This window comes from Mercenaria mercenaria, chromosome 2 (assembly GCF_021730395.1).
Source record: "Mercenaria mercenaria strain notata chromosome 2, MADL_Memer_1, whole genome shotgun sequence".
Taxonomy (NCBI): Eukaryota; Metazoa; Mollusca; class Bivalvia; order Venerida; family Veneridae; genus Mercenaria; species Mercenaria mercenaria.
The window spans coordinates 98,807,195-98,821,643 of NC_069362.1; positions in this window are offsets into that span (position 1 = coordinate 98,807,195).

Genomic DNA, 14,449 nt, shown 5'->3' on the forward strand with positions numbered 1-14,449 from the left:
TCCCCTTGCAGATTCCTTCAAATCTAGTCTGCCCATGCAGCGTCTGGTTGCCATGGCAACCACAAGGAAAAGCTTTAAGTTTTTTCATTAGAAATTGCAGACCCATTTTTAGCTCATCAGATTTTTTGAAAAAAAATGATGAGTTATTGTCATCACTTGAGCGGTTGTCGGCGTCGGCGTCTGCGTCGGCGTTGCCTGGTTAAGTTTTATGTTTAGGTCAGCTTTTCTCCTAAACTATCAAAGCTATTGCTTTGAAACTTGGAATACTTGTTCACCATCATAAGCTGACCCTGTATAGCAAGAAACATAACTCCATCTTGCTTTTTGCAAGATTTATGGCCCCTTTTGTACTTAGAAAATATCAGATTTCTTGGTTAAGTTTTATGTTTAAGTCAACTTTTCTCCTAAACTATCAAAGCTATTGCTTTGAAACTTGGAATACTTGTTCACCATCATAAGCAGACCCTGTACATCAAGAAACATAACTCCATCTTGCTTTTTGCAAGAATTATGGCCCCTTTTGGACTTAGAAAATCAGTTTTCTTGGTTAAGTTTTATGTTTAGGTCAGCTTTTATCCTAAACTATCAAAGCTATTGCTTTAAACCTTGCAACACTTGTTCACCATCATAAGCTGAACCTGTACAGCAAGAAACATAACTCCATCCTGCTTTTTGCAATAATTATTGCCCCTTTTGGACTTAGAAAATCATTTTCTTGGTTGAGTTTTATGTTTAAGGCAACTTTTCTCATAAACTATCAAAGCTATTGCTTTAAAACTTGCAACAGTTTTTCACCATCATAAGTGGACACTGTACATCAAGAAACATAACTCTATCCTGCTTTTTGCAAGAAAGATGGCCCTTTTTAGACTTAGAAAATCATGAGTAGGACAATATTTCTATTATACAAAAAAAATCAGATGAGCGTCAGCACCCGCAAGGCGGTGCTCTTGTTTAAAAAATAACTGCACACATGCATTTGAGTGACCTTCCAAATTCCATCAGATTATTTTGTTTCTTTGAAAAACATGGCCGCCATGGGGTTTGGCTAATTTCTCCTGTATGGTTGTATGGAAGTTCTCAGAAACGCTGGCTTAGTATTGAAATAATTTGATAGGCTGAGCAATGTTCCTTCAATGACCCCCTTCCAAATTCCTTCAGATCATTCTATTTTGTTTTGTTTTCCCTATATGACTGTATGAAAAACAATGAAAAACACTTCTTATCTTAAATTCCTGATCCCTATAGATTTTGAGGTCAAGGTCACAGTGATCTGGAACAGTTACACCGTTTCCGGACGATAACTTGAGAATGCTTGGGCCTAGGATCATGAAAGTTGATAGGGAGGTTTGTCATGACCAGCAGATGGCCCTTATTGATGATGAGGTCAGTAAGTCAAAGGTCAAGGTCTCAGTTTCCCGGAACAGTTGAACCGTTTCCGGACAATAACTTGAGAACGCTTGGGCCTAGGATCATGAAAGTTGATAGGGAGGTTTGTCATGACCAGCAGATGGCCCTTATTGATGATGAGGTCAGTAGGTCAAAGGTCAAGGTCTCAGTTACCCGGAACAGTTGAACCGTTTCCGGACAATAACTTGAGAACGCTTGGGCCTAGGATCATGAAACTTTATAGGTAGGTTGATCATGACCAGCAGATGACCACTATTGATTTTGAGATCAGTAGGTCAAAGGGAAGAACAGTAGAACGTTTTTTGCCGAATAACTAGAGAATGCTTTGGGCTTAGATCACATTTGATACGGAGGTCACTGTAAATGACCTATGATTATTTATTTGAGGTAGGTACGTCAAACATCCTGTGCACAGTGACCAAATAATTTCTGTTCCTTGTGCAGTTACTGAATGCATAAAGGGGGCATTTTGTGTTCTACGAGGGGCCACTAGAACTAAAAGAGGAAATGACCTTAAAAGACTTCTACTCGTGAACCGCTTGAAGGATCTTATTCAAACTTGGTCTGTAACATCATTATAAGGTCCTCTCCCAAATTTGTACAAATGGGGGCAGTCTGTCCTCCTTGTAGGGGCCACTGGAACAAAAATGTAAATGCCTTCAAAAGAGTTCTTCTCATGAACTGCTTGATTGATCTTCATCAAATTTGATTCGTAGCATTATTATAAGGCCCTTTACCAAAAGTTTTCATTTGGAGACATCTGGCCCCTTCTAGGGGCTGCTAAAGCTAAAACTAGAAATACCTTCAAACAACTTCTAATTAATGTCTAGATGGAGTTTCACCAGACTTGGTTTGTATGATCATTTTAAGGTCCTCTCAAATTTGTTCAAATAGGGACAGTTGGCACCTTTTAGGGTTTGCTAGGGGTAAAAGTAAAAATACATTTTAATAACTACTTATCATGAACCACTCAATGGATCTTCATCAAACTTGGTCTGTGGCATTAATATAAGGTCCTCTCATACATTTGTTCAGTTTGGGGTGTGTAATGGACAAAAGTCGTGGCCTGTCGAAATCATTTACAAGGGTGATTATTCTTTTAACCAAGTTCGTGATTAGGTCGGCTCGATTATATAACCCGTTTCCGCACAATATACCGATTTGCAGTAGGGCTAGTTGAGCGCGCTCAATTCAGTATACTTGGGGGATATGCCGAATAACCGGGCGCATTTCGATGTACTGATCACGTGGACGGTATAGCCTGGTTCGATACGAATACAAGCTCCAACGCATACTTCCTTTGTTGGTATAGCAGATGATAGATTATGACGCAGCTGAACGACTTATAACGTGAATATCAAATGATGGAATATACTTAGCTAAACCTTATCATGCGGGAGACAATTGATTCTGCCTTTGCGACCAGTTAGATTATGATCAGCCTGCACATCCGTGCAGTTTGATCATGATCTGCACTGTTCGCCATTCAATCAGTGTCTTTTTTGCTACCCTTTTAAACAGTTAATGGTACTGTCCAAATTGAAAGATGGACAAGTTCATTATAGAAATTTAGCAGGGTAACGGTTAGGTGGCGATGCACGAATACAATTTCGGTTTCTAGGCTTATAAGCATTATGCAAGGACATGTCATATCAATGTTACCGAGTCGCAAAAGAAAACAACAACAACAAAAAAACAGCACGTTTATGTCTTAAAACAAGATTTGTCTTGTTAAATAATTCATACTATGAACAACAAAAACAATATGCATCCACGTGCATTTATTCATTTAATATGCTAACGCTACAAAGATTCACAGCTCGTAAAAATATCATTTCAGATTTGAAATCCTGAAAACTGTGCCTCGTTCATAATTAGCACATCTTTATATACTTTAGAAACTATGGCCACACGTACAACATCACCACGATAAAGAGATACTGCCGCACTTAGAGTACAAATCCCGCCAGGTACTGTTATGATCGATGCTACTGGAGACATATTGACAAGCAGCGCCGAAACAGAAGGACGGACAGTCATTGTCGCTAGGAAGAAGTACGCACCATCTTCTCGTGCAGTAAACGAACCGGTTGTATTGGAGTAATGATCGCCGATGTTTGTAATGATTTTGTCGAATATAACGGCTGCACCTTGTGTCTGATTTCGCAGAGGAAAATTAAGTACCGTTGAAAACGCAATTTTCCGAGGAGCTGGTGTTGGCCTCAGTGTAAAACCTGTGGAATAGATTAGCCATTTTTCAGATGCCTATACATGTCTCAAAACGCGACTTGAACATTATATTTATTTATAGTTTCCTTAAAGCGACTCGTTAACAGCATTTCATGTATGAAGTAATGAGGTGCTTCTAAATTTATTAAATAAATGGTCTTTGTAACAGATTTTAAAGAGATAAGAAAGAAAGAAAGAAAGGTATAATCCGTCTAAAATTACAGCTGAAACTCGATATCCCGAACTAGCTTGTCTCAAAATTCCAGCTATTTCGAACACATTTTCAAATGGAAAAAGTGGAAACTCCACAGGTCTCTCAGCACGATACAAACAAAAATGTTGCTGGCTTGGTTTGATTAAGCCTGTTCAAGTCCTGTTCCAAAAAAGCGCGGTTTTCACAAAATATCATTTTAAGTTGAATTTCGGTTATCTCGAAGTAAAACAATCAATCCTTTGGTGTTCGAGTTTCAACTGTATATAACTGTATATCATTATGAGATGTATTAAATTAACATAACGCGTTTCATATATAGTGTTATTAAAAGGAGCTAGTAGATTTTGCTAGAAATGGACTACAAGGGGCGGGTACGCATACAATATGATCTTGCCTTTGAAAATCCATGAGAGCCACATGATTCTGTTCAGTTCGGACTATATTTTCTAATTCAGTGCAATGTAATTTTGATGATATTCTTACTATATTTTGTGTAAAACATATCTCAAGTTTTTCGTTATCTTAAATTGCTTTTTTATGTAGTATTTTATCACATGCTTTTTTTTTTTTTTGGTCGGCAGCTGACGGCGGTCATTATGAAACTCCTCAATCTTGTTCCCGATAACCTGGCTCGTCAAATCTATATCTGGGTTTGCAAGGTACTCATTTCAAGCGTTGCTACGACCTAAGTGTTCCAGTTTCCCTCAATTTTCTCTGCACTCAAAATGTTTCATCTACTTGCTTGCTTTATCCGTTAATGAAAAAACGGTTGTCCGGTTCTGTCTTTTCCCGCTGATATTTGCAAACGCTGGTGATTTTAGTCGACGGTTTACTGATGTGTAGTACACAGAATTTTGAACACAAGTGTATTTCTTTCAATAAATGAAACATAACATTATGTAAGTTTGTCAACTTTTAGATCAGATAAAGAGTGTAGATGAAATATAAAACATATGATATGGCTCGACAAAGGATCTAACCTACAACCCATTGACTGGCAGCTGAACGTTTTGTGCACACGCGACATGATGTCAATCAAGAAATGTATTTTCAATCGTAATGTTACTATTTCGGTTTAGGCACCGAAAATTAATTTACGGAAGCATACGAAATATCCATGTGTACCCCACCAACACTTTCGGGCAATAAATGGAGCTTTAGAACAAACTGTAGTTGAAAATAAGAAAACAGTGATGCTTAGTACTACAGGGCTGCAAAGAATTTGTAATGAGTACAAGTAAACATCGTTTTACCAAGGGGAACACGAGTTCCAGATTGTCAAATATACGCCCGTTACAGCAAATACTTTTGAATTTTAAAATACTTTCCTTATTGAGCATACATTATTTGTATTTTTCTCCAACTAATACAAGGACCATTACTCCAGAGTGATAAAGATTATCCGGCTGGTTATCGAACTTTGCTAAGATAATTTGCCAATAAATATTGTAACTAATAAGGTTGCTGAGTAACTGAATAAGAACTGCTAAAGTTAGAGCGCGGGCATAGTATTTTTTAGTTATTCAATGGTCACGACTCCAAACAGACTAAGATGATCCAACTGCTAAAATCGAATCTGGCCGACATGTTATGGCCATAAACATCGTTACTAAGCTTGATGGAGATTGGAAAAGACCTGCTTAAGTTAGACGCTGTCAGCTGCATGTTTTTTTCCATAATACGTCCCCGTCCCGTTCCACGGACGTATGACTAGAACTTGAAACAAGAATAATTTGTTTTATTTTTAATTTTAACAACTGGCAACTGTAATTTATAAAACTTTTCATATAAAAAACAACAGATCATTAAATTCAGAATTTGTGCAAGTAAAATAATGTTAGAAAGTATAATACATTCCATCTAATGACATTTTCGAAAAATAATGACCGGAAAAATACCTAAGAAATTGTGCCTTTATGATCAGGAGCATTGTGGGTTATTTTAGATGATTTCTGACATATTTTGACAAACTACCCTGCAATTTTCAAAATGAGACAGATAAATTCGATTTTTTAGAGTTATACTGTTCATTGGCAGATTTAAAGCGGAGGATTTGTGCGGAACCAGCTCGAACATCTTTGTACATGAAGGTAAGATGTACCTGTAGTGATGGGAGCTTGTTTCTAGCATGTCGGTGGCACAATCCTCACTTCTTGATTTATAACCTCCAGTCACATAGATTTGAACCCTATAATTATATTTCTCAAGTTATTGCTTTACGTATGCTGTTTACATGCACAGTTTTCGGAACAATATCTCCGGTTTCATCGTAGTTCTAAGAGACATGAAACTGAATTCAACTTCCTTGTTGTTTTACTTATGTGCAGTGTCCAAGAAAGTTTCCAAAAGAGATAATCCTAGCTATGAGTTTTCAAAAACTCATCATGTACCCACATATCAGCAGAAGTGTTGGGGTTTATTTTTAACACTCCCAAATAAACATATTGATTTATAGGCTACACTGAATTTTAATCCCTACTTATCAGCCCAAGTTTCCATTTTGTAGGATGTCGTAGTCACTATATGGTTAGGGATATTTTGTACAATGAATAGTCATCGGCACAGAGACGCCCTTGTGTATTACGGATAGTGACAGATCGTTTATATGGCGGGTACAAGGCCGTATCCTGGGAAAATCGGTGCCTGCTATGGTTTTGTTGTATCTCTTTGTTTTAATGTTTGTAATTATCATTCGTATCGGGGAAAAATGTCTAAAGCTTTAAAATGATGATATAGGCCTAGAGCTGGAAAGTGAAACCCTCGCCCCCTCTAGGGATTTTTGTAGACCCCATTAGTTTTGAAGCCCCTTGTATGTAGATCATATTTCTGAATTCTGCCATCTGGCAAGCGGGTTCTCTATGAGTTTCAGCCTGTTATTTACGTTACCTTAACAGTTATTTAATAAATGATAAAACTGGAATGTGGTGATTTATATGGTAGAAACAACCAGAATCATTAGCAAGTGGGTTCAGTGATATGCAGAATATGCTGTTGTCAATGTTCCCGCCTAGTTTTGTTCTCTAAATCGATCAATTCATTTTGTAATTTACGTTACCATTATAATTCATAAAAAATACTCGTATCAATTAATTCAATAGGTTTAATTGTCAGAAATATCAGATATGTCTAAAGTATAGTATTTTCAGATACACAATACATTAGTATTTAAAAATTTATTGTTCAACAGTTTTAAGAACAAGTACGTTACCATTATTATATACGTTACTAAAATTTACGATAAATAGATTTTCATTTCTCAGTCAATAGATTGTTTATGTAATCCTTATAATTATTTCAAACTTAGATTATGCAAGTATCTTATCAAGTTCTATATAAAAATGCATATTCACAGCACTGAAATTGTAACCTACGTTATGATACGTTACTTAATGTGTATTTTAGTAACTGAAAAATACACGCTTACAACCGCTTATCTGTTTAATCAGATAAATTCACATGAACCAAAATTGAGAAACAACTAAGTTGCGGGGTTCAGTCATCTAAGTCGTCATAATCACTGTCTGTTTCGTATATGGTGTCAATTATATTGGTCATCTCTACTTCTTCATAGTCATCATCAGAGTCATCAGTCACATGTGCCGACGTGTCACAATTTCAGCTAGACTCATGTCCATACCATTATATGTACTCGGAACATTGCCAGCACGTACTTGATACTTTGCAAGAAACATGTCATATATAAGTTTATTGATGTTATTGTATTCTTCAGTCCATCTGATCAGTGCTGTATATGAACTACTTCTGCTAATGTTGCAAAATACACCTGTTTTTTCTACTAATTTGAGGGGTGTAACTTTCCCTGTGCGAACAAAATCACTGGTTGTTTCAACCAGTCAGACAGAGTATTGCAGGCAAAATTGAGCAGATTCTTTCTCCTTTGCTTATCAAGATGTTGTGAGCATTTATATGGCGCCTCTAATTGCCTGTTCCAGTGTAAAAAACAGTATTTCGTGTTTTTGAAGATATTGTTTTCACTATTTGACATGAATGCATTTCAGTCACATGGTACTTTGGTCTTTACTCCTGACAAGTAAGAATTTTGGAGCAGATCCACGTCTTCCACGCTGATACGTTTTGATCGACTGGGGACTCTAAGTGTCAGTTACAAAATCGACACGAGCTGTCTTAGGAAGTTGAATGAACACAGCTTCGGCTACGTCTTGGAATGTTGCAGGGATGGTTACTAAGCTTTGCAGCAGGGCGTTACCGTCAATCAACAGGCCCGTAGCCAGAGGCAAATTTTAACCGAGGCAGTCTAGGGGGGTCCGGGGGCATGTTCTCCCGGGAATTTTTTTTCTCTAGGTCGTCTATGGTGCATTCTGGAGGGTCCTGCGACCATGTTTTACTACTTTAAATTTGGTGTTTTAATGTAGTTTTGTACTGACTTTTTTATGTTTTTATGATAAAATGACAGAAAAAAAATCCGGAAATAAGGTATATTGGGACATGTAACAATGTAAAACTAGCTTTATTGAACTACAGTTCATGTATCAACAACTGTCTACTAATGTTTTCGCATTATTCAGGATGCAAAGGCAAAGAAATTCTTCTGTTCCCCGATTAATATTTCATTTTTGTCCAGGTCAATGTCTTTGTTGATGTACATTAGTGCTAACCCATTCAAGCGAATACTTTTCATCGACGAACTGGTCCATGTTTTTAGCCTACAGAGAGCACTAAAGCTACGTTCTCACGAACATGAGCCAACAGGTAAACTTAAAATTAACTGGAATATGGTACAAATGTTAGGGAAATAGCTTTGGTCACATTTGTCAAATCCATCTTGAAGAGACATAGGTTTCATAATGTTTTCATTATACCGTTTCCACCTTATTATTTCAGTTTCAAACTGACTGGTCATCGGAAGATCATTTTCAAATGTTTGTTTTATTTTGTCAATTGAGGAATCAGTTAATTTGTCATGATTTCCGGGTAATAGATAAGTTCCCTGTAAAACATCCCCAAGTTGCTCTGGAAATCGAGAAGAAAGATGCAGTATCACGTGATCTAAAAACGGCTTTAAATGTAATATTAACATTTACATGATGTTTAAATATAGAAACAAACAGGTGTGCAATGTCCATAGTGCCCAAATTCGATAATGAGTGAGAATGGTTGAACAAATCATAGAATTGCTGAGTCTCGGATATATCTAATACGATATCAGTGCAGAATAGAATCTCGTCCATAGGCTGCTTGGATGCAGCAGGCTAGTGAGGCTAAAGTTCAGAGAGCGGGATTATTCAACGTGATACTTACCACTTGGACTGGCCCTGGATTCATCTCTATCCCAGCAATAAATAGCTGCATACCAATGAATCCAACGACACCTACTGCATGCAGGGTGTCCAGGTCAAACACGGCCTTCGGGCAAAAACGTCCGATTCGAGCTCGATATGTTCACAGGGGTTCGGCTCATGCCTAGGTCCAGGCCCTACCCTATAAGAAAAACACAAGGGAAAGCATTTCACCTAGAGCAAAGTTCTATGTCCCTTCGGTTTTTCGCTTGCTGTATTTTTTCTAATTAAATATTTTCTAAAACTATATATGCCATTTGTTGTCTATTAAATCTATTTTTCATAACAATGATTAAAGGTTATACATATTTTGACATGCGAATGCGTGAAAGAAGGGACCAGAGGTAAACAAAAGTAGATACATATGTTTTATTGGGGGGAAAAGGACGACACAAAGATGAAATTGTCTGTACTTAGAGAAAGTGTCAACTTGATAATTTGTCCAATTGTTTTCTTAAGTACATCAACATATGATCCTTGTATTGGATGAAGAAAGTTCTCAACTGTCAAAAATGTGCGATTTATTTTTGTTATTTCCACCCACCTTGACACGCAAGATTCCTCAACCTTTTTCTTTAACCAGTACGCTTCAGCGAAGTGTTTAATCTGGTTAAATGACAATTTATACATATTAATGAATGATAAGATGGAGAGTAAATTATCAGTATTTCAATCTTTTAGCATGTTAATCAAAACTCTGACAGCGTAAGCGAAGATTAATTTAGAAACTGACAGTTTCATATCGGGATTTTTATTTCAATCAGATGTAATAGATATAAATTTTTGAGTAAGCTCTAACTGATACTTATTTAGATTGTCCCTTTCTTATGGTGGCTGATTTCTGCCATCTCGTTCTGGCGTGTTGGCGCGTTTGCAGAGCGCCAAGACGCCAACACGCCAGGACGACAATTATACGCGCCAAGACGACAAAATCCATATTTGTCGTTTTGGCGCGTTCATTTATCGTCTTGGCGTGTTGGCGCGTTGGCGCCCCCGCCCCCGCCAACGCGCCAACACGCCAAGACGACAAATGAACGCGCCAAAACGACAAATATGGATTTTGTCGTCTTGGCGCATGTTATTGTCGTCCTGGCGTATTGGCGTCTTGGCGCCCTGCAAACGCCAACGCGCCAACACGCCAAGACGACAAATGAACGCGCCAAAACGACAAATATGGATTTTGTCGTCTTGGCGCGTATAATTGTCGTCCTCGCGTGTTGGCGTCTTGGCGCCCTGCAAACGCGCTAAGACGCCAGAACGCCAGGACGACAACTTCCAAATTTAGCGTGTTGGCGCCCCCGCCAGGACGACAAATGCCTTGTTTGTCGTCTTGGCGCGTATAATTGTCGTCCTGGCGTCCTGGCGTTCCGGCGCCCTGCAAACGCGCCAACACGCCAGAACGAGATGGCAGAAATCAGCCACCATACTTTCTTGTTACTTTTATTACCTTTTCACTGTAATAAAATTTTAACACCATGCATGGATAATTATGGGGGCGGTAGTGGATATTTCGCACTTTTATAGCACATGTCTCCTTGAAAAAAGGAGGCATTTAATAACGGCAATAAAATGGGAATTAATAAAAAGACAATGCTTATGTTTTATATACTTTATTAAAGTAAACAAGACATTACGAATGATTATGTTTTTTTTCGACTGCTTCATTGTATTGCTTGTTCAAGATCATTATCTTTTCTGTTTACTGCTTATTCAAGCGACACTTAAAAACATTTGATTTTTAAATGTAATGTTACAAATTCTGAAGTGTGCAGGCTTCCGTACATGAAAACAGGGTACATCGCTCCGTGGGCATCAATCTCTGAATAACTTTGTCCCCTTCTTTCAAGTACATATTTCGCACGTGCAACTTGGGTGTTAGGTGCATAGGAAACTACAAATTTTGCCGTTTTCTACGTTGAAGTGGAAATGATTGTCATTTCTTTATATTTATACAATGTGTCTATATATGTCAAACGTTCTTATCCGAGAAAATATTACACGTTTGTAAGCTATTGATGTGTATATCCAATAAACAAAACGTATTGCAACTTGTCGTGGGTACATGTATTTCATCTCTATTTTTAAAATAAAACAGTATTTATTTCTTATACATAGCAATGATAATTTGAATTATTTCAAACAGATAGTCCCTATCCGTTTTATTAGGCCAGTAAAGAAATGGACAAATTACACAGTGTTACATTTCCTTTTTAGTTAAATATCTTCAGTTCGTTCCCGATTTTAGTATACTTAACAAAGTTATAAATTAAAACTAACATTTGACTTGACTGTGAATTAAGCGATTCTATTTTCATACCAATATATAGAAAAGAGAAAAGTTGTTAACATGCGTACACATTTATATTTGCATATTGTAATTAGGTTTTCAGTATTCTACGGTGATACATGAAACAGAAGTTATTCATGTGGTTATTATATACGTACACGCATTATTACATTATTGCACGCATGTAAGAAAATTTGGTACCATCGTGCGCAGAATTTAATAGACAACAAATGGCATATATAGTTTTAGAAAATATTTAATTAGAAAAAATACAGCAAGCGAAAAACCGAAGGGACATAGAACTTTGCTCTAGGTGAAATGCTTTCCCTTGTGTTTTTCTTATAGGGTAGGGCCTGGACCTAGGCATGAGCCGAACCCCTGTGGATATGTTTGAATGTCGATCTTTTTTTTTTGTTTACATAAGTAACATAAATGCGACACACTTATGAGTATGCGGATCCATAATTCTAAATCTGATTAAGAATTATCTAATAGGCTGTAGATCTATATTACAGCTGTTACTGTAAAGTCATTCTGAATGGGTGTAATATATCATTTCCGTATGTTTTTGAACTTGAACTTGAATTGGTACCATTTGTATTCTTAATTGAAATACATGTACTTAATTACTTTTTTCATTGCATGCCAAATTTTAACCGAGGCAACTGCCTCACTTGCCTCAACGTAGCTACGGGCCTGATCAACAAAACAATGTCATCTTTTTTTTTTTTTGATGGCTGCAGCCTCTACATAGTGAAGTATTTTTTGACTTGTCTGTTTTTATTGGCATTCCAGTCGCAGTAGCTACAACGGCCAGGTGACAGGTCCTAAAGGAAAAGAAAGTGTCAATTCTAGATCTATGTTGTGCTGAACAGCTAAAAGTACCAACTGTTCATACACGTTCTGCTCTTATCTGTAGTATTTTGTTTTGAGAACTGGTTTCTTTCCTTTTAACTGTAACGATTACTGAATGCATAAAGGGAAGTAATTGCATTAATATGCAAATTTGTAAACCTGTCAATTGTCATTGGAGTAAAATGACAGTATATATGCACATTAAATCACCTTTGGTGATGAGCTAGCTTTTCACCGACGGGATTTGTGTGGCACTGAAACGTTACATAACTTCAGCTGTGGCAAATATATTAAGTTTTCTTCTCTTAATGGGGTCTTGGAAAGGAACTGAATTTTCAATCAATCTTCTTTTGATAATCCATCCATTTCACATATATCAGTTGCCTTAATGTCATGAGCGACTTCTGCTTTCGCATGAATACCAGACCATACGCAGTAAATTTTATCTTTGTTGTTTTATCTTTTCGGCCTTGAATGGGCTCGTGAAAGATTCTATGCCATCATAATCCCGTTTACTTCTTCACTCAAGCCTATCTGAGCAGGTTATACTTCTTTGTGGTCGGATATGTCTTCTCTATATACGTCTGCATTCTGAAGTGTTGCTTCAACATACCTGGCCCTGTAAAAAATAACGTGTCATGCACCAATGGAAATATGCAGCATAGTTCCTGCTGAAAACAAGTATGCCGACCACAGACTTCGCATGTCTGTTAATTGTCTGCTCTGTAGATTTCTAAATACCGGTACAGAAGACCCAGATACACTAAAATCATTACTTCAGAGTAGCTCTTCTGCACCTGGATCAATATTCATCAATGTTAACAGGTAAACGAGGAGGTAGCGGGCATAATTATTGCGGCCAAATGCGAGGAACAAAGAGCACAGTTTGTACAGAGATGATAATTTGATGAGCAACAATATCATGTGAATTAATTATGTCTACATACATTAACCAAATTTGAGTAGTTTTGCCACTTTCACCCTTTCTGATTTCTGATTTGAACTGCTCACCTCTGTTGAAATTCTCTTTTTATTTTAAACACTTTTTCTTTGCATGAACTTTCAGTCCGTTTCTGTAATATAAGTGCCTTCTTAAATGCTTTCTTTGCGGGGTTCTGTCTCTTCAAACTTGCATAGAAGCAAACGCTCAGGAACTCCCATTACAGTCCGTCCTGTGTACATTTAGGGTATGGTTGTAGCGTTTACCTGGTAATACTTCATCAAGTGAGCCACTAGAACAAATTCCTTATTCTATTGCAAGTTCGACAAGACCATTGTCCTTCGTTAATTTTCCTATAGGCCCAAATATGGAGCAGAATGTGTGAAACACACCCGTTCTAACAATTATGTTACCAAGTACTGCAGAACCAAAGAATATGCCTTCTTAGCAACAGCCGAGTCACATGTCACTATAGTATATTTCTGGCTAACTTCATTACTTGACGTTTTTAACATATGTTGGACTGTAGCATTATCATTGATTGAATAGTTCTAAGGTGCCATATATATGAAACAGGTTTGAGCACTCACTCTCAGCATTTCACACATTTGTAATTTATTTATTTATTTGTTTATTTATTTCATTCTATTTCAATTCATTTCATTTTCCACTCAATGAAATCAGTTTCATTTCACGATGATGATAAATAATTTTCTGTTAATCTTGTTTAAAGAAAACTATATATAATTTATGTAATTAGTAATTTTCGTTACATAGATTTATAATTTGTGATATATTTATACGTTTTAAAATATATAATACATATTTATGGAACTTGTACATGTTACATACCTGTTTAAACAAAATATTTTACCATATCCCAAATATTTTTCGACTTTTGCAAAAAAATAATTTTTATAAATTTGAAACTCATATTGTCAACATTATATCATTTTATCTTCTTTACTATACTTTATCGCTTATTTTTTCGTAATTATTAGAAATATTTCACAATCGATAAAATTATGTCAAGCTCTTATCTGTTATAACCACAACCTCTTTTTATAACACTTTTGACATAGACACTTCAAATAAAATATAAAATCACCTAGTTATATTTTTTATTTTCGTCACAATTTTTGGTAACGTATATTTGATAACGTAAAGCACATGCCTATAAGTGTCAATTTTACCTT